Source organism: Trichechus manatus, unplaced genomic scaffold (assembly GCF_000243295.1).
Source record: "Trichechus manatus latirostris isolate Lorelei unplaced genomic scaffold, TriManLat1.0 scaffold00021, whole genome shotgun sequence".
NCBI classification, from domain to species: domain Eukaryota; kingdom Metazoa; phylum Chordata; class Mammalia; order Sirenia; family Trichechidae; genus Trichechus; species Trichechus manatus.
The window spans coordinates 22,511,006-22,533,026 of record NW_004443957.1 but is presented as its reverse complement, the minus strand read 5'-3'; the positions used below and the strand labels follow the sequence as shown (position 1 = coordinate 22,533,026).

At 38.8% G+C, this 22,021-nt stretch overlaps 1 protein-coding gene across 5 annotated transcripts in view; it reads right to left on the bottom strand.

Moving 5' to 3' along the window:
- The window catches only part of RNF2 (ring finger protein 2), a 44,683-nt gene that overhangs the window by 22,370 nt on the left and 292 nt on the right, over window positions 1-22,021 (bottom strand). The window contains exons 1-2 of one of the 5 annotated variants that reach the window (XM_023728124.1): window positions 13,969-14,172; window positions 2,130-2,758 (exon numbers count right to left, since the gene is read on the bottom strand). The exons of 1 other annotated variant lie outside the window; for it this stretch is intronic. The gene's annotated coding sequence lies outside the window, so the exon portion shown is untranslated. Of the gene's footprint in view, window positions 1-2,129; window positions 2,886-13,968; window positions 14,173-22,021 lie in introns of those variants that run through there. 3 more of the 5 variants (XM_023728123.1, XM_023728125.1, XM_023728126.1) reach the window with 3 other exon arrangements.

Below are 22,021 nucleotides of genomic sequence, written 5' to 3'. Positions count from 1 at the left end.
TACCACCACTGACTGCTCTGACAGGGATCACAACAGAGGGTCCTGGACAGAGCTGGAGAAAAATGTAAAACAAAATTTTCTCACAAAAAAAGACGAGACTTACTGGCCTGACAGAGACTGGAGAAACCCTGAGAGTATGGTCCCTGGACACCCTTTTAGCTCAGTAATGAAGTCACCCCCAAGGTTCACCATTCAGCCAGATCAGACAGCCCCATAAAACAAAACAAGACTAATGGGGCACAACAGTCCAGAGACAAGGACTAGAAGGTAGGAGGGGACAGGAAAGCTGGTAATAGGGAACCCAAGGTTGAGAAGGGACAGTGTTGACATGTTGTGGGGTTGTTAACCATTGTCAGAAAACAGTATGTGTACTGTTTAATGAGAAACTATTTGTTCTGTAAACCTTCATCTAAAGTACAATAAAAAACAAAACTTAAAAATTAAAAAAAAAAGAGAGAGAGCCCCTTCACAATAGCAACAAAAGCAATAAAAGCCCTAGGATTAAATTTTACAAAATACCCATGAGTCAAAATTCTACAACTTAAATGAAGGACATTACAGAGGATCCAAACTGGATAAATAAAACATATTAAGCCTAATGCAATCCCAATCAAAATACCAACAAACTGATTCTAAGGTCACCTGGAAAAAGCACAACTACACCTAGGATATTTCTGAAAAAGAATAATGAGGGAGGCTTACCTTAACAAAATAAAGGGTTCAAAAACACTCACTTGAATTTATAATGTTTTGAATCAGACAGATAACTTTATTTTACATTTTTAAATTAAATCATTTGTACCTAAAACGGAATGAATAAAAATAAAATCCAGAATGATTCAGCATTTTTAAAAACTATAAAAGATTAAGACTATTGGGACTTGGAAGACAGTCTCAGCAAAATGTAATACCCAGAAGACTTTACCCATAATATATACTGAGTCCTCCCTAATAAATTTAAGACAACCCAATATAGGCAAAAATGAGTAATTAACAGAGGAATACAAATGGCCAATAAAATTAAATGTGCTTAATATTACTAAATCATCAAGTTACAAAATCAAAACAATCTTATCCATGCTCTACTTTTTTGTCTGAGATACTGACAAAAATTAAGATGACCTGAAAATATCTCGAGTTAGAAGGGTGTGCACAAACAGGAATTCCCCCTGGAAACACTTATTTACACTCCAAAGATTAAGAACCTAGGATCCTTCCCCTTCCTGGTCCCAAGGAGAATTTGTTTAACATTAGAAAGCAAAGGTTTCTCTCCCTCTCTCAGGAGGAAAGGTGGACAGCGTATATGTAATCACCCAGATTCATAATTTGGGGGGTTCCTCACCTACCCAGCAGACCTGGTATAGATGGGATGACATTATCTCTCATCACATTGCCCTGAGGGGAAGAACCAGGGTAAAGGGGAATGGATGTAATCATTGCTATGGGTTAATGATTTTCTGTCCCTGCCCCAGAAATCTTGTCTACTTTCAGGATAATATGAATATATAGATAGTAAAAATTTATCATTCTAACATACAGAATTTGGTTCCTTTAGTTAGGCTCTAATTCAGGTTTTCAGAAGAATAATAGTTTTGAAAATGAATATAAATTTTTTTTTAAGTTCCCAACTTCAAACTAAAATTTTCATTCTAACTTTTTCCATTAAAAACATATTATACTTATGTGTCTAAGATATTGGAAAAAATATATTTGTATACTAGTTCAACTATACTATGGGTTAATGTTTTAAAGACTAGAGACCTAATCACTTACTGTAACATTGTTTCTAAACACAAATATTCATTTAACAGTACCTGGCAAACAAAGTAATATGGAAATGCCCTAAAATGCCATTTCTATCTTAACTCTAAGATACAGTCCTTAAACTGGGTGAGGAAAGAACCAAAAAACCAAGACCAAGACTGTAGATGTTAGATGGACGAACAGGGTTCAAGTGAAAAAAAATACTAATAATATAGGTTCCCATTTAACTATTTGAGACCCCAAAGCCCCCAAATACCTTGACTGGGAGATACATTTGTGCCCAAGACCTTGTCCTAGTTTCCCTAGAAGGGAAAGTAGATGCACTAAACCCATAAATTCCTCAAGACTAACCACACAGAACTTACTTTAGGAATGTCCTTATGTATGGTACAACAAATGCAGCAGCTAGGAAGCATGGTTTAAGTGACCCTTCAAACTGGATCAGCTTGGGTTTATATCCCAATTCTGGCAGTTAGTGGCTGCGAATCCATAGGCAAATTGCTCAACCTCTCAGAGGCTTCTTTTTTTTGAATCTGTAAAGTGATAAAATTTTTCAAAGTCACTGGCAAAGTTGAATGAGATGGTCCTGTCAAGGGCGTGGCACATTCCATAACTGACAACCATAAAACTGAAAAGATATCATCTATTTCAATAAATAAGCATTGTTATTTCTCAGCCCTCCAATATGTAAAAGGTCAGGAAAAAAATGACCTGCCACTCCCTAACTTATCAAGTGTTTTTTTGGTAACACACACATTAATCACTTTTCAAGAAGAGTTAAGTTATTCTAGAAAAGAAAGTATTCAAAGTACAAGAATGCTGGTTTACGTGCCTCATATGACAGAAAGCCAACAGGTATGCTTACTCAAAATTTATGACTACTATTTTAAGACTTACTGTATAACAAACAAAAATTGCCAGAAAGGGTAGATTTCTCACTTATCTCCTGTTAGTAACCCACATGCAGCTGAATACGAAGTGCAATTCCTGGAAGCTTAAGATAAAAAGAGAAACATGTTTGATAGTGACTTTTCTGTTTCTAATTCCAGAAAAAAACTATAGATTCTTTAAAAGGGGGACAGCACTAGATGGCATAAAGAAAGGCATCTTTTTTTTTTCCATACAAAAATTTATACATACATTGTTACGTGACTAATTGTTCTCGCCATACTGCAACAGCACACTCCTTTCCACCCCTGATTTCCCATGTCCATTCAACCAGCTCCTAACCCTCTCTGCCTTCCCATCTTACCTCTGGACAGAAGCTGCCCGTTTAGTCTCTCCTATCTACCTGAGCGAAAAGGCACACTCCTCACGAGTATCACTTTATGTTACAGTCCAGTCCAATCCCTGTCTGAAGAGTTGGCCTCAGAAACTGTTTTAGTTCTGGGCTGACAGAGAATCCAGAGAAAAGCCATGCTTTTCCTCCAGTCTCAGACCATTAAGTCTGGTCTTCTTAACAGGATTTGAGTTCTGCACCCCACCTTTCTCCAAGAAGGGCATCTTGAACAATAGCTTTGCAGAATATCCAGAGGAAGTCCAATGGATGTCTCCTGGATCATCCCCTCCACACAGAGTCTTTGAGGGGATTAAGATGATATCGTCTAGGTGCACTGTTATCTAATGATTACTTGATATAGGTAGGGCTAAACTGTAGAGAATTTATATGGTCATTATCCTTTGGTCAGACTCTCAATAAACCAAAGTCACAAGTGAGACCCTGGCACATGCTGGATCTTAGTACACTCTCAACTCGATTCTTAGACAAGAGACTCAGGTATAGATTTTCTATAGCGTGGGTCAAGGTGGAACTCATATTAAATAGCAGATATGCAGGCAATAGAGCTGACACTGTACTGTAAAATTTTAGGGGTCCGAATTGTATTCTGGTTACTGTAGCTATATGAAAGTAGCCACAAGGGAGCCTCCAGAGTGGATTAAAAAAAATAAAAAGGAGCTTTAAATTATAACTTACCTTGAGCTAAAATAAAATCTCAGAGTTCTGTGCTTAAAATTGTTTATCAGCTGCTTTAATCATAAAAAAATTGTCTGATCTATTCAAAAGTATCCGAAATAGGATTACGGTCTAATACGAGCAAACTATAAATTATACCCTCCCAAAAGAAGAAAGAGTTTAGGTACACAGTCCTATTTAGAAGTGTCTATTTACACTATAAGGAGCCCTGGTGGCTCAATGGTTAAGTACTTGGCTTTAACAGAAAGGTTGGCAGTTCAAACCCACACAGTGGCTCCAAGGGAAAAAAGATCTGACAATCTGCTCCCATGAAGATTATTACAGTCTAGAAAACCCTATGGACAGTTCTACTCCGTCACAGTGGCTCACTATGAGTCGAAAATCAACTCGAGGGCGCCTAACAACAACAATTTACACTTTGAACAATCCTGTGGCTGCCCTAACAAATCACCACAAGTTTGGAGGTTTAAAACAGAAATGTATTCTCTCACAGTTCTAGAGGCCAAAAGTCCGAAGTTAGTATCACTGGGTGGAAATCAAGATGTTAGCAGGGCCTTACTCCCTCCAGAGGCTCTAGGGGAGAATCCATTCCTGGCCTCTTCCAGTTTCTTGCCTTGTGGCAGCATCCCTCCAATCTCTGCATCCATGGTTACACTGCTTCTTCCTCTTCCCTCTGTCTCTCTCTTACAAGAACGCTTGCAATAGCATTTAGGGCCTACCAAGATAACAGAGGATAATCTCAAAATCCTTAATCATATTTGAAAGATCCCTTTTCCAAATAAGGTAACATTTACAGGTTGCAAAGATTAGGACTTAGATATCTTTTGGGGGAGAGTACTGGTGGTTCAGTGGTAGAATTCTCAATTCTCGCTGTCCATGTGGGAGACCTGGGTTCAATTCCTGGCCAATGCACCTCAAGCACAGCCACCACTCATCTGTCAATGGAGTCATGCATGCTGCTGTGATGCTAACAGGTTTCACTGGAGCTTCCACACTAGATAGACAAGGAAGAGAGGCCAGGTGATCCACTTCCAAAAATCAGCCAATGAAAATCCTATGGATCACAACAGCTCAATCCCGCTTTATATGGGGCTACCATGAGACAGGGGCTGACTTGACAGCAGCTAACAACAATATCTTTTGGGGGCCTATTTTTCAGACTACCATACTTGCTAAAAGCAAGACTAACTATAACACATCAATGACCTTAACTAACTCCCCACAGCTGACACTTAGGTCTTTATCCTGTATATAATGTTTGTTTTGTTTTTCAAACTGTTAAATATATGTTACAAAATACAATCACTTTTAAATTACTTGGATTCTTATCCCCCTTTCCTATAAAGCAGGAGCCGTGGTGGCACAGCGGTTAAAGCACTTGGCTGCAAACCAAAAGGTCAGCAGCTCAAACCCACCAGCTGCTCTGCAGGAGAAAGATGTGGCAGTCTGCTTCTGTAAAGATTTACAACCTTGGAAACAACTAGAGGCAATTCTATTCTAGGGTTGCTACGAGTCGGAATCAACTCTATAGCAGTGGGTTTGGTAGGTTTTGGGTTTCCTATAAAGTATTTTTCTTTCATCTGTTTGAGATTTGTTTCCCTAAGCATTATGAAACAAAGGGAATTAAGAAGCTGTCTTTTTTTACAAATAAGAAATTTATCTTTTTCTTCCATGATTATTGTCCCAATCTTTAGTTTTCCTTTCTTCCTGCATTATACCATAAGACATGTAAATGCGCAATTTTAAATTAAAATTTAACTAAAACAATGCTTGCTTACAGGATACAGGTGTTAAGATTTTAGAAATTTACTCAAGTCTAGACCAACCAGAGAGCAATTAATAAATTCTGAGTAAGCAATTCAAATGGCATCATAACAATGCCTGCAGTAACCACTGCCCTATAAAAACGACTTTCAGCAGTTTAAAGCTACAGCTGTAAAGGTAGACATTAATAATTTCTGTAAACTTCTAAAAGACACAAAGAAAGTGATATTTAGAAAGTTGTCATTGTACTGAAAACATCTGGAATACTCATCTAAATTACTTTTGGTAAGTTCGTAGTTTCTTTATTTAAAAAGGCAATATAATCAATTCTTAATTGGATTATATCTTTCCACACTGTGGAACACAGAGCAGGAAGCTGTCAAAGGTGATTTGCCAAATAGTCATTATCCAGTCTTAATAAAGTGTCTAAGTGCTGATATTGTTACAGAGAAAATGTTTTCAAGATTTTTTTAAAGCTTCACTTAAAATGCATATCTAGGTAATTTAGTATGATCTGTACTTTCTTACCATACATCACCCATCACTATCTCGTCTCCTCTAACACTACAACTTCCACTACTATGACACCACATCACCTCCACCCCCTCAGATACGTTTTCAATAGCCCAATTCAGTCTTTCCCCAGTACAGAATGGAATCTGATGTCCAACAAGGCTTGAGGACGTAGGGTAGTCCTATGGAGGTCTAATTAATCAGCATTAATTACATCATCACCAGCCTTGTTTTCCTTCTGTCCTTTTTGTCTATCCATATTAGAAGTTAACAGATCCATGATTAAAAACAGTTGAATTCAACAGTTTAGGAAACATTTATTGAGTGCCACCATGTGATAGGAAATGAGACCCTCCAAGAGTTTAATGGCTAGCAAAGTGGGCAGTCCCTGAATGTCTTCTCAAGTACAATTTGGGAAATGCTACAAGAGTACAAAGTGGTCAAACAGGGGAGCAGAAATCAAAAAAAGGTTTCCTAGTTGAAAGAGACCCCTCCTTGGAGGAGGAGGGTTTAAGGTTAAGTGGAAATTAACTACACGAGGAAAAGGAAAGCAGTCCCAAAGGACCGACATAATAAGCAAAGACAAAACTCAGTATAGTATGTTGGGGGGTGGAGAGGGGAGACGGTGAGCTAGGGATCAGCACAGGATGAGGCTGAAGCATTAAGCTGTGGACCAGCTTATCAACTGCCAGTGGTTAAGAGCTATGGCTGCTAACCAAAAGGTCGGCAGTTCAAATCAACCAGCCCCTCCTTGGAAAGCCTATGGGGCAGTTCTACTCTGTCCTGTGGGGTCGCTATGAGTCGGAATCGACTCGGTGGCAACAGGTTTGTTTGTTTTTTTTTAATATGCCATGCAAAGATGACAGGAAAGGGCCACAGTGGAATAACAAGATTTGCCTTTTAGATAAACAGATCAACTTTGGCAACAATGTGGAGGATGGATGAGGGAGGCAAGAATATCAATTAAAAGGCTTGTGCAATAATCCAAATAAGAGATGAGGAAGACCTAAACTAGGGCTGTTAATAATAAGGGTGTATTAGGAAGAGGAGATCTGTATTTACTTAGGGAGTAAAATACATAGGATACAGGAAACATCAGAAGGAAGAGTAAAAAGCAGTTCCCAAGTTTCTGGCTGTGTAGACGTTGATACTAAAAAGTGAGATAGCAAAATAGGAAGTGGTATACATTTTCAAGGAGGGGATGGGAAGCTGGATTTTGGACTTGCTGAATATAAGGTATCTGAAAGTTATCCAGAAAAATAAATACGTCAGAAAAATAAATACGTCAGAAGCACAAAAGGTTCTGGTGGCATATTTCAGTTTATAGTAGTCAAATCTGTAAGAACATGTAGTATGAAAACAAAAGGATCAAAGGGGCTTGTTTGGGATTATTAAGTGAACGCCCAGGTGCAGGATGACTAGGATTCAAAATCATTCCACCATGTACCAATGTCATGGATTATCTGCAGCTGGTTGAAAAACAACTCATCAGCACTACTACTGGGTAGGAAGAAACCTATCGGTGAACATCAACCCTGCTATATAAACTACTCTTCTGGAATACTCCAAAATAATCAAAATATGAAATCCTGCCTGAGTTAAAATACAGCACCTATTTCATAGAATTCTGTGATGAATATATAATAGCTATTATTGTTGTCATAATAAAAACAAGATAAGCTACCCTATCCTATCCCATCAATATGCCTAACAATAAAGGAGAAACTGCAGACTGTTCCTAAGGAGTAATAAACATTAATCAAAACTTACTATACAGAAGCTATTTTACTTTGGGTTACAATACGATATCAATTTAAGATATACTAAAATATTCCATTTGTACATTTTTAGTGGCCTTCTGAATTAAGTCACCAACTACAGTAGGCTGATAACAGGCCCCAAAAGTGCCTATGTCCAAATCCCAAGAACTTGTGAACATGTTACCTTACATGGAAAAAAGGACTCTGCCAATGTGATTAAAACGAGGATTTTGTAATTATCCTGGATTGTCCGAGTGGGCCCGATGTAATCACAATGGTTTTCATAGGAGCCAGAGAAGGTGATATGACCAGAAAAGCAGAATCAGAGAAGATGTGATGAAGGAAGTGTCACAGTCAAAAAGAGATTTGAGCCCCGTAAAACATGGGACTAATGAGGTACAGGAGTCCAGTGACAAGGGCCAGGGGACAAGGAAGCTGGTGATAGGGAACCCAAGGTTAAGTAAGGATACTGTTGATGTGTTGTGAGATTGTTAACCATTGTCATACGGCAACATGTGTAGTAACTGTTAAATGAGAAACTATTTTGTTCTGTAAGCCTTCATCTTAAGTGAGAATAACAGCACAATTTGAAGAGCGTAGTCAATGTCACTGAACTGTGCATGTAGAAATTTTTGAAATGGTGTATCTTTGGCTATGTGTATTTTCACCAAAAAAAAAAAAAAGGTTGAGAAGTTAGAGGGTTGACATGTTGTGGGGTTGTTAACCAATGTCATAAAACAATATGTCTACTACTGTTTCATGAGAAACTATTTGTTCTGTAAGCCTTCACCTGAAGTACAATTAAAAAAAAAATCTGCATTAAAAAAAAGAGATTCGAAGATGCTAGCTGCTGGCATGGAAATGGAGGAAGAGGTCAGGAGCTAAAGAATGCAAGTGACGTCTAGAAGCTAGAATAAGTCCAGGAAAGGGATCCTCTTAGAGCTTTAGAAGAAATGCAGGCCTACCAACTTTGATTTTAATCCCGTAAAACCCATTTCAGACTTCTGAACTCCAGAGCCACAAGACAATAAATTTGTGTTGTTAAGCCACTAAATTGTGGTGATTTGTTACAACAGCAATAGGAAAATAATACACCAACTGAACACAAATGTCAGGAAAAAGCCAACAGCACAGGGGGTAGAAGGTGAAGGAAAATATTAACTTCAGTTTACTTGTCCAATGGAGTCTTTTTCTCTTCTGCCAAAAGAAAATTAAATACACCCACAGGAAAAACAGTCTTCCTCTACAAAAAGCTCACAAATTTGGCTGCATATCGGAATCACCTGCAGAGCTTTTAAACAACTGTGATACCAAGGTCCCATTTCAGACCAATTGAATCAACATTCTCCGAGGATGGAGCTCCAGCATGGTTTGAAAGCCAGCCAGATGGTTTTTACATGCAGCCAGGGTTGAGAACCGCTGTTCTAGCTAAAGATTTGTGTTTAAGTAACCTCAGGAAACTCCCGGCATTTCCAAATGCTACTAGAAGTCCCTGAACTCTTCCCCCAGTACAGATGCGGCTCAAAATTCATCAATGACCAAACCTGGTTTAGTGTTATGTTTTGCCAATTTTAGCTTTGGTAATACAAAGTTACCTCGGACGAATCCCTATAAAGCTGAACTACTGGATCAAATATTAGGTAATTTTTTTTATTCTGATAAACACTGCAAAATTTCTATACCAATTTACATGTGTACCAAATGTGTACTGGTTTTTTTTTTTTTTTTTTTAAAGAACTCTTTCTGATAAGGAAATTGACTCTGCCTACCACAAGTGTTAAATACTTCTTCCCAGTTTGTTATTTTGCTTTTTGACTTCTTTGGCCCATAAATTTTTTTTTTTTAATATTTTAAAAAATGTATTTATCTTTAACTCTATGGTTTCTCTGGAAAGATCACCTGAACTAAAAATGTTTTCACAAATCCACTCATACTTCTAAAACTTTCAGAGTTCTATTTTTTTACATTTTAGAAGGTCAGGGTCTGCCCCCACCCCAATGTACTGGCAATTTGTCTCACCATCATTTACTGTTTAGTTCATCTCTTCTCCAGTGATATGAAATTAGCATGCTATCTTTTAAAACTCAGAACAAAGATGAGAAAAGACAATTTATATGTACACATATACATATATTTTGTTTATATAATATATACGTGTATGTGCATACATACGCACACACATACGCACACTATGTAAAATACAAGCTTAACACACTAACTTCCTACACTGTCAACAATAAAGTACGTATACAGGGTGCAAACTCCTTAATAAGGCTATGAAATATGAAGTGAACACAAGACACACTGTCTCCATGTTTCCCTTTCTAAAAGCAACACAGCTGTCACTAGGCTGCATCTTCCTCAAAAGTAGAGATTAAAGATCCCCTAGCAGTTTTCTCCCATGTTTGTACTCACCCTTGTTAAATGTTTGCTGCCACTAGGTGGAGACAGATTTGATGACTGACAGACGAGTAGCCACAAATTTTCTACAAACACTTATGGCAAAGAAGCTCTGTTTCCAAATTCTTGAGTGAACTAGGGTTTGTCACCCAAGTTTCCTCATTTGTAAATTTAAGACTTTATATTAAGTAGCCTCAAGATCCCTTTTAGCTCTAATATTCTGTGGATCAAAGCTTGCTTAAATGTCCTTGACAGTATAGTGCCTAAAGACAGTCCGGTTCTCTTGAGCAAAGGCATTCTACCTTCGGCAGCTTCTATCAACTTGAATACTTCAAGCAAACACAACAGTCATTACCTCATCTTGTCTTTTCTTTTTGAAGGAGGTCAAAAAGAGGCATATTATGTATTAAAATTCATACAGCTAGCTTCCCAAGTCACAGCCAAGGTTTTCTGTTTTTCTTTCTTTCTTAAAGAGAATAGCTGATCCATACTTCTCCATACCCATCTGGCTTGTCTGCATAAATACTTTAAATAATGAGCCAGTTACAGATTTGCTTGGTGCCAGAGGCTGTACATCTGAGGGTTTTTTGCTCTTTTTTTGTTTTGTGTTTTACTCACTTTGGTCAAATCTTCAATTTTTGTTGATTTCTTCAATTCTTAACTGTCTCTCCTCCTAATAAGACATATTCTTTCACTGGTATTTTACTTCTGGCTCTCTTCTGCCAGCCTAGATTTCTGACCCCTCCTAAAAATGTCTCAACCTCTGCTTGCCTAAGGGGTTTCCAGTCTACTGCTTCACCCAATTATTTGAATCAAGTCATTTACTGCCAAACTAATAATCCATTAGTAGTTTAGAAATCAGACAATGGCATAATCCAGAGCCTCAGCCCTGGATATGCACCAACTCCATACCAGAAATAGGGACCATTCTTACACATGAACTACTTTCAACTCTCCCAGTGTCCTAAGACAAAGTGCAAAGTATATTTGATAACTTCCTGAGCAGAGGAGAAAAATTCTGAGTCCCTAAGTGGAGCAAGGGAGGCTACCAACTTCATTCACATCCCTAAGCAGATCACAGGAAACAAAAAGCAAGGGAGTGTACTCATAAGGTAGCAGTAACCAGCTTACTATGAACTATTACTCTATGCCATCACCACACATGGTTGGCTTCCAGTAAACAATCTGTAGATCTAATGGCACAAACACATTAGCATCCCAATCTCTGGGAGGAGTGTGTGAAACACAATAAAGGCATAAAGCAAAGCTTAAAGATTTACATAAACTCATAATTAATAATAAAGCTAACAAGAGAAGTCTACCTATTGACTTTTAGCCCAAGGCCCCATATACCAGAAGTCAATAACTTTTGTAAAGTGCTATACCAAGCTTGTTGCCCTTTCCTGGGAAAAGAAATGCCCATCAAGTGTCAATTCTTATGAGAAGCAGCAGAGGTGCTGATGAACATATTATCCCTAGCAAGTAAGACAACAGCAACATTCCCCTTGTGTCACTGAAAATATACTAACAGGTTCTGCTTTTCTGAAAAAATTAAATTTGTGATGAAGTGGTAACACAGCATCTAAGAAAGAACAGATTAAGAAGGATTAAAGGTAAGCGAGGGAAAAACTGAAGGCTGATCCCTACGCTCTCCTAATAGCAACTACAGTAACTTCTGGAAAAGCAGGTAGGCGCTTCATTTGTAGATGTACACAATTACTCATACTCTTTAACCCAGTAATCCAGTCCTAAAAAATTATGCTATTAATAAATATACAGTATCATTTACAGGGTGTTTTATCATTTTATATGAAATTTCATTTAATCCTAACAACCCAGTGATGTAGGTACTATTACTACCCTCATTTAGTGAATAAGGAAACTGAGCTAAAATACAAATAAATAAGTAAGCAAGAAACTTGCTTAATGGTTTCACAATAAGTTTTCTCCCTTGTAATTTTAAAACTTTCTATTAAGTTGCCTCAAGATCCCTCTTAGCTATAACAGTCTGTTGATCAACGCCTGCTTATATGTCCTTGACAGTCCAGTTCTTTTGACAGTCTGGTGCCAGAGTAAAGACTCAAACCCAGATACGTGTGACTACAAAGGCCATGCCCTTAACCAGGACACCGAACATACTATTACTATTACTACTCCTTCTACTACAACTAATAATAATGTTGATAAGGATGATACTATCAACATGGAGATGTCTGCTACCATATCAACAAGAGAAAAAATTTTCAATCATTAGAAATAACAAGTATTAATACCACATGCAATGACTAAAAATACCTGTAAGGTAAAGTGATGAGAAAGAAACTACTAATTTACATCTGTACTACAATTACAGCTATGTAGAAGTTTTGTTTTAGAATGTAACATGGAGTTGTTAGGAGTTGTGGAGCTTTTTCCCCCTTTATTCTTTTTCCATTATTATGTTACAATATTATAGTAAGTACACATTTTAACAAACAATAAGACCACATTGGGCAAGAATAGAAGAATGTTTCTCGTGTCCCTTTTTCACATAACTAAGACCAAACCACACCTATCATCATAGAGTCCAACTGCTCCATATTTCCAAGGAGTGGCTGGTGGGTTCAAACTGTCAATCTTTTGGTTAGCAGCCTGAGCTCTTAACTACTGTGCCACTTTTAGCACATATTTTCTTTTGCAGAAAAACGGCTATTATGCGGAGTAGCAGCAGTCACAGACTGGGAGTCAGGAGACCTCATTTCTCATTCTGGGTTCTTGAAACAATTTCAAAAGCCAAAACCAATTTGACATCTCTTCTCTTCTGGTCCTCCTAGTCTCCCTGGTTTTTGCAGGTTACTACAGGCAGAAGTAGCTCCAGAGGTTTCATCTTCTAAGTTGATGAGCATCACACCCAAACCCAAACCTTTTGCTGTTGAGTTGATTCCGACTCATAGAGACCTTACCGGATGGGGCAGAACTGCCCCATAGGGTTTCCAAGGCTATAAATCTCTATGGAAGCAGACTGCCACATCTTTCTCCTGCGGAGGTGCTAGTGGTGACTTTTCAGTTAGCAGTCAAGCACTTTAACCACTGCACCACCGGGTCACTGTGTGTGTGTGTGTATGTGTGTGTGTGTGTGTGTGTAAATCCATTGCCATCGATGGGTATAATGGGTATGTGCATGTGTGTATATATATGTATATATATAAAAGAAGCCCTGGTGGTGCAGTGGTTAAGAGCTACAGTTGCTAACCAAAAGGTCAGCCGTTCAAATCCACCAGCTGCTCCCTGGAAACCCTACGGGACAGTTCTCTGTCCTACAGGGTCCCTATGAATCAGAATCGACCCGACGACAACGGGTTGGGTTATACACACATACCTATTATACACCCATTGATGACAATGGGTTTATATATATATAGTGACCCTGTAGGACAGAGAGAACTACCCTATAGGGTTTCCACAGAGCAACTGGTGGATTCCAACAGACGACCTTTTGGTTAGCAGCTGTAGCTCTTAACCACTGCGCCACCAGGGCTTCAATATGTATGTTGTTGCTGTTGTGTGTCATAAAGAGTCATTTCTGATTCACAGCGACCCTACAGGACAAAGGAGAACTTCCCAGAGTTTTCCTAGGCTGTAATCTTTACTTACGGGAGCAGATCACCAGGTCTTTTCTCCTGCAGAGAGGCTGGTGGGTTCAAACTGCCACCTTTCAGGTAGCAGCCGAGCACTTAACCATCGCACCACCAGGGCTCATATATAAATATTATATATACACACACACACACACACACACATATATATACAGACCTCTTTATAAAATGATCATGTGATATCTTTAAAAATCTGGAAATAATGCAAAGAGCTACAAATATGGGGAAAAAAAATTGTTATGCTCATTAGGGCAAAAGTACTTATTAGCAATTACACTTTGATAACCTTAATGAGTTCTTTAAACAGTCAATGCTAAAAGTGAAAACCATAAAACAGTCTGTGAGCTAATAATTAAAAAAAAAAAAAAAGCTTCAGTGACTAAAAGTAGCAGAGCTCATTCTCTCACAAACAAAGCCAATTAAACACTACTGAACAATAAAAAGAAGCAAAATGCTTCACGCACTGTTTACACCAGTTTTTCCTATACCTTCACTTTGTAACAAAATTCCTTAAATTGGTTATGACAAAAAATGTTTATATTTAAATTTTAAAAACATACCAACTTATGGATAGAACTATGTTTTAAGGAAAACAAAAATCTAAAATTTCCAAAAGGAAATGCATCAAAATTTAAGAGCAACTGAAACTAAGTATTGAAAGCATGGACAATTACCAGTAGGGCTCCTTAATATTCAAATAAAACCATTTAATTAATAATTTATAGATTCCCCACCACCACCACCACCACCATCTTAGCTCTTAAGCTACTCCTGAAAGCACAAAATAACAAACTGAACATAGGGATTAAAACTAAAAACAATTCTTTTAAGAAATTAGTGACATCTTATTTCCTCTGTGGAACCTTTTTTTCCTCTTTGGCACACTAATGCTGTCTTAATTCTCCTAAAACAATTATTTCAACAGATTATCCAGATAATTACAGAATAAACTGACATTAATAGTCATGTTATATTTATTACACAAAACTGTAATATTAAGCTTTCAAAAGTGATGGAAACTTCTGAAAAAAAAAATTTTTAAGGAGGCTATACCAATAAATTATCACCGAACCAAGTGGCAAATGAGACTTATATTTTAATACAACCATAATCAATTATATAGCAACAGAGAAATTCAGTGTTAATATTCTAGACAATAATAAACTACCGACATCTCAATGCCTTTAATAACATATATGCTTATTACTTTACAGTCACATGAGGAAATCTTCTTAGAGGGCAATAAACTTATATAAAGCATCTTTTCACTAATTCAGTGAGGCCTGTTTCCTTCATAAATATGCTAATTAACACTTTTAAGGTCCCCATAAATTCAGTAAACCTAGCCAACAGATACAATTTCCAATCTTGCTAAATGTATGTTTAAAAGCAGAGATTTTCTGTAGTTGATATTACAAAATGACTCTGATACATTTAAAATAAAACCAACCGACAACAGGTAATTCTCAGTCAAAATAGCAATAGCATCTATTTCCCCTACTCCCTTAGGCCCTTGCCATTTAAACAATCTGCAAAGTGGTAGTTTTGTTCCTACATGTACAATAAAAGTTTGGGGTATTGTCTCGAATATAAGATACTTAATCCTGGTGAAAAGAAATTATGAGGTATATCAACCCTAAAAGGCAATTTATTTGGAGGTTGAAGGGGGTATGCTATGTTATCCACCAGACTTGGGAAAACAAGGGTTACAGGACATCAACAACTCCTCCCACAACCCATTTCCGCCCCAAGCACTTACTTTTTAAACATGGAAACTCACAAGTTGAAAGTAGACATAAAACTATACCCAGGATCCACGCCATGGATCAATCTCTCCTTTTTCTATCTCCACACACATCTCTCATATTTACAATGGGCTCTGCTCTTCACAAAAACCGTTTCACCTACGTTACCTCTAACGTCTTTACAAATAACCTGTAAAGTCAGGTAGGGAAGTATTATTTTTACTTTATAGAAAACAGTCTCAGAAAGGGCAAGAAATCTTACCAGCAGGGGAATCACACTTAGAAACCAAGTCTCCTGCCTTCAATTCTGAAGCTCCTTCTACTATACAACACTACTCCCTCTGTAATATTGTGAAGCCTTCTATAAAACATTTGGCTGGGTTCCAAGACAGCCGTCCCAGAATGAATTAGACTCTATATAGCAAACAGTGTGTAAACAGTGAGGGTTTAATGCAATTACTGGCATGGGGGCACAAATCTTTTAAAAGCGAAGGATCAGTTGGTTTTAAATTAAATCAACATCATGTGTGTATGGTGGGGAGGACACAAGCTGAATAGTCTTCTAAAAAGTCAAAATGAGTACTACAGATCTGCACATTTCACCACAGCTAAGGGAGGTATGATCAATAAAAGGAGAAGAAAAAAAGGAGACAAAGAGTGGACAATCAAATATTCTTTTTAGAATAACGTAAAAGAATGCATGTTGTTTTTTGTTTTTTAGGAAATAAGATGAGGGACTTCTGTCTTCCCCCACCCCCACCAAAAGAGTAGCAAGATTTTGAACATTCGATTATAAAATAATAAAGGACACAGGAGAGAGTTTTATTTAGCCATCAAAATGAATGCTGGAACTGCTGGCTTTGTAATACAGTAGATCAGAAATCCAAAGACTCATTTCTAGATCAGCTACTGATATTACACAGTTTAAATTAACCAACTGTTTTACCATTTCAATTCTCACTTCTAAAAAGTCAAGTAACACTGTACCCAAACTATTTTTTTAATGAATTTGGAAGGAGGAAATAATGTCTTGATCAATATTTTAATTCCCATTATTCACTGCAAAATAAACATTTCTTGAACATCTTCTATGTGTTCTCCATATCAGGCTAAGCTAAAATGGAGAGAAAGTAGAAACTCATGGACTTTACAATTAGCTGACTAAAGCACAGAGAAATACTTAACTAATAATGCAATACCTATGGTTACATGACAAAACTGAGACATATCAGAGAAATGGCTTCCATAGGAGTCAACAGCAGTAGAATGAAGTTGGATCTGATCACTACAAAAGATGAAAATAGTAGTTATTAAGTTTAGCTAGACAGAAAAGAACCAAGTTGGTTGTTCTGTCCTTTGGGTTCCCAAAGCACATCACTCATCTGTTACTGCACTTAATATACTGTATGGTAGTTTATTTGTCATCCCCACTTGGACTGTAAATTCCTCAACGACAGGGACCTTGGTTCAACTTGTTTTCTACTCCCCAATGCCTTGCACTGGGTAGGGCACACAGAAGATACTCAGTAAATATTTTTCAAACAAGCAAGGTAAGGACAGGATTCTTATTTATTCCATTTTAACCTACACTGTTTGTACAGGTCATCTACTCATTGTCTCCCAACTCCAAAACCATCTTTGTAGACTCTGCTCTATGACTGCTGGAGCTGAGACCACACAATTATATTTCACCAACTCCTTTGCTAGCGCACTCCCAGTTAGGTTTTGCCAATGGGGGTAGTAAATGGAGATTAGAAAGCAGGAAGAGGAGTGAGGGGGCGCTTTCATTTCCTGTCAGCATCACCCCAGCAGCAGCCTGGCACCGTGGCAGCAGCAATTGGTTCCAGCCTTCAACTTCTTTTGGTACTCCCAGCACCAACCTTATCACATGCCTTCAGATGTACTAGCAGCAGCTGAACAACACTGACCTCCTCAAAGGTCCAAACCCCATATGCATGGGGCGTCTTCCCTGAGTTCTTAGGTTCCGGTTACTGTAATATTCCCTTTTTGCTTACGCCATTAACCAACTCTCTATATTAAATCCCCTTGTTGAAATTCCTATTGAAGTCTCTGTTTTCCTGACTGGATCCTAATATACTTTTAAACACAGTGATTCTAACTGCTCTCCTCTGAGACATCTTGCTGCTTCACTGAAGGGGAGAAGTAAAGAAAGTTTGGGGTTATTCTTATAGATAAAATCTATTTTAAAAGATAACTTGAAACCCTTTAAATTTGCTTCTGCTCAGGTGCAGGATACAAGTTTTTAACTTTTGTGAGTTAAACTATCAGTTTTGGAGAGGAAAAAAAGGGGGTGGGGAGGGGAAGTGAGAAATAATTTAAATGATGCAGGCTATTCCAAGCACACACTGCACCTCCTACTAGAGCACACATCCTAGACAAGAGGTAAGATGGTGGAGTTGATCTGCTGTTCCCCAGCAGTCTCAGTTCCTACGTGCCTCTCACAGTATGAGCATGACACCGTGCCAAATACGATTCTCATTATTTAAAGACACTTCTTTTTTTGTGTTGTTCAACACGGCCCCTAAATGCAAGCCAACTACCTCATCTAATGCTCAACAAAAGAAACTGCAATCTGTTCCAACTAAAGCTGAGCTGAACTTACTGGTAGGTTATTCCCCCTTCCTAAGGGATTTTCAAGTGTATTTTTATTTTTTTTAATTATGTGTGATTCTCATTTTACAAGTTGACTTTAGAACCTAACCTCTTCATAAAATACAACTCCACTCTACAGCACACAAAGGGAAATCCCCCTTGTAAGAGACCCCATAAGCAGCAACACATCTGTTGAAAACAAATGACCAAAATGCTTAGATGTTTAATATGATCTGTTACTTCACTTAATGGATGCCCCATTAAACAATTTTACCTGAGGTTAATTTCAAAAATAATTTTTCACTATTGTAATTAATATAAACTGTTTTTTGAAAAACTGTAACAAAATGGCAAACATGTAGAAGCAGCAGACACATTCTTAATCCATTCCTGAAATGAAATGGGAGAAGGCAAATTCAAGTAATAGGAATCTTTTTCAGAATTTTTAGTAATACATGCAGCTATTGAGCACCCAAAGAGCCCTGGTGGCAAAGTGGTTAAGCACTTGGCTGCTAACCATAAGGTTAGCACTCGAACTCATAGATGCTCTGCGGGAGAAAGATGTGGCAGTCTGCTTCCGTAGAGATCACAGCCTTGGAAACCCTATGGGGCAGTTCTACTCTGTCCTATAGGGTCACTGTGAGTCGGAATCCACTCGACAGCAATGGGTGTCTGTGTATCCAGCACCCAGCCAGTGGTATCACTGGGTGTAGCAGTACTAGTCCACATCAGCTGCCTAACAACCTAGGGCAAAAGAGATTTAAAAACAATTGAAACCTGAAAGTCCAAGGCTAGTTCCCCTGGAGTTCCTCCACACAGCATAAAACTGGAGAGTGGATCACCTACCCCCTGAACATCTATAACGGCAGGGACTCATCACCTAACTCCTGCCTAATGCCAAGCGTCCCATTACCAGTCAGCATATCCACGTAAAAGCAACCAAAGTATACTCCTCACAAGAGACTTACAGGCACCAGAGGGCGCAGGAGAATGGGTGGAATGTGGGAGGGGGAGGGACAGACAGGATAGCTGGACCTTTGGGGTTGTACCATTGTACCCCACAAACTATATGGGGACCCACCTAGATAAATGCAAATAAACATTAAGTGTCATGGATTGAACTGTGTCCCCCTAAAAAATATGTCAACTTGGTTAGGCCATGATTCCCACTATTGTGTGGTTGTCCTCCATTTTGTGATTGTAATTTTATGTTAAAGACGATTAGGGTGCGATTGTAACACCACCCTTACCCAGGTCACATCCCTGATCCAATGTAAAGGCAGTTTCCCTGGGGTGTGGCCTGCACCACCTTTTATCTCTAAAGGAAAGAGAAGCAAGCAGAGAGTTGGTGGGACCTCATACCACCAAGAAATCAGCGCCCAGAGCAGAGCACATCCTTTGGACCTCAGGTTCCTGCGCTGAGATGCTCCCCAAACCAAGGAAGACTGATGACAACGAGGACCTTCTTCCAGAGCCGACAGAGAGAGAAAGCCTTCCCCTGGAGCAGACGCCCTAAATTTGAACTTCTAGCCTACCAGACTGTGAGAAAATAAATTTCTCGTTAAAGCCATTCACTTGTGGTGTTTCTGTTAGAGCAGCACTAGATGACTAAGACAATAAGTTACTCTGATAACTTAAGATTCCAGAGAAATTTAAAAAAAGGAAATTAAATAACTAGTATCTGATGATGTTTTCTACAGCATGGGTAATAATCAACACTAATTAAAAATCAATTGTAGATATGTACGTGTGCAAAGTGTATGTAGTCGTACTAGTATTTTTTCTCCTTTTTAAAAAACTGCAAACTGTGATGCATTGTTTAGTTTCTCCAGAATCACAAAATTATGAGGTTAAGTCACACTAGAAACACTGATTTTAATGAAGTACATTTTAATGATAACTCACTTCTCTTACTTGAAGGAATTATGCTTTTTTGCTACTGTACAGAAATGAAACTGTCACTGAAACATCTGGTTATATATTATTCATTAGACATATATCACCTTTACTCCAAAGACTGCATAATATAAACACAAATCATGAATAAATCAGGTCAAAGATATAGACCTGACGCCATACACTGAAGGTCAGTAATAGACAAAAGAAATTCCAAAGATGTTTGCTGACCTGGTCTGTATTTGTAGGGGCTCAAGCCTAGGAATTGGCTTGCTCAATGCTCTGCACAGGCAGAGAGAAACTAAAAATTCCCAGAATTCTGACTGTCTGCATTGTCTACAATATTGTTAATGATCCTAATTTTGGATTTTTCTAAGCAGCACACTGAAGAGAACCATCAACATATTTTTCCAAATACTCAACGATGACTGGCAAGCAGTTTTCTTCGTAAATTCTCCATTTCACTCTCACACCTATTGTAATTAAACTTAGACGTGGATTCTACAACAGTACATGAGAGAAATGAATTAACTCATGTCCTTAGAAAAAGTGAGGGACCATCTTTGCTGTGCTAACCCTGGAAAATGGAGACGTATACAACTACCCATTACCTTACTAAAAAATATGTTAGAAGTATACAATCAAGATTTTGAAAGTTACCTGTTGATTGAGACAAGTAGAAATGTCAAGGGGGGAGGGGGAGGAAGAGCCAAGAGTCATACTGCTGTCAGCTAAATTCTTTATATCCAAGGATCAAATATTTATTTTAAGATCCAAGATCTAACAGCTATCTAGTTGAATACAATATTCAACAACTACACCTTAATGCTAGTGGGAGAAAGTAGATCATCTACCAATTACACTAAGTACTCCGGCTGATGATCTTCGAACTACCAAAAGTAGATTATGTAATGCAAATCGCACATACATTAGTTTTAAACGTAATTCTCAGTTTAAACCACTGAAATCATGGCTCAGTTAAAAAAGAATTAAATATAACAGTGTATTACTAAAATGCTGACTGCAAACCTACTCTTTCCAAAGCAAATTTCTTTTCACACCTCAATGAAACCTGACCTTTCACACGATTTTACAAAGTAAAATGGCTAAAACTTCTGATGTCCATACAATAAAATACCCAAAAGGACTTCAAGAAAATGAGACTATAATTGGTCTTATTGGGCAAACAATCGGAATGAACCTCAAAGTTTGAAAGACCGATTTTTACTAACAGCATCTCTGGAAGCAGGAAGGCGACTTCTGTAGGGAGAAATGATTCTGACAATCAAGGTGAAGGCTACCCGGCAGCACCGGGTACCATAAGACCTCAGCGCAGGCGACAGAGTTCAAAACTCGAGGCTTCCATCAGAAGTCACCCCCTCCCCCACGACTCCTCCAGGGCAACCTCGCAGCTTTAGAAAACAGGAACAGACAGATACTACCACAGAGTAGGCAGGCGGTACTCCAGGAATGCTTCAGCCAGGAGGGGTATCCCCGCAGCATGCAAGGAACCCCGTCGCCGAGTAGCAACTCCACACGCAAACCCCGACTCCCGTCCCCCCGCGGGAGAAGGGGGGCTATTTGCACAAAGCGCCCCTACCCCACCCCCACGGTGCAGACACATACCCTCGGCTGCGAAGGCTGAAGGTAAGGAGGAAAACCCGTATTCCACGCCGTTCGCCTCTGGAATGGGTACACAGAAGGGCTGAGCCCCCGCCTTGGGAGGCGTGGGGGCCGCACTGCAGCCCCGGCCTCCGCGCCGAGGAGCGGGCGGCGAGGGGCTCGCCGCGAAGGAAAGGCTCTCTGCGCTTTGCCAACTGGGTCCTCCACAAACCGGGCTCCCCCGCTCCCGCCCCCCCACCTCCCCCGAAAGATCCTCGAAGAAGAAAAGGAAACAATAAGAAGCCGCCTCCCCCAACGAGAGCGGCCGGGGGCAGCGGCGCCCTCTCCACTCAC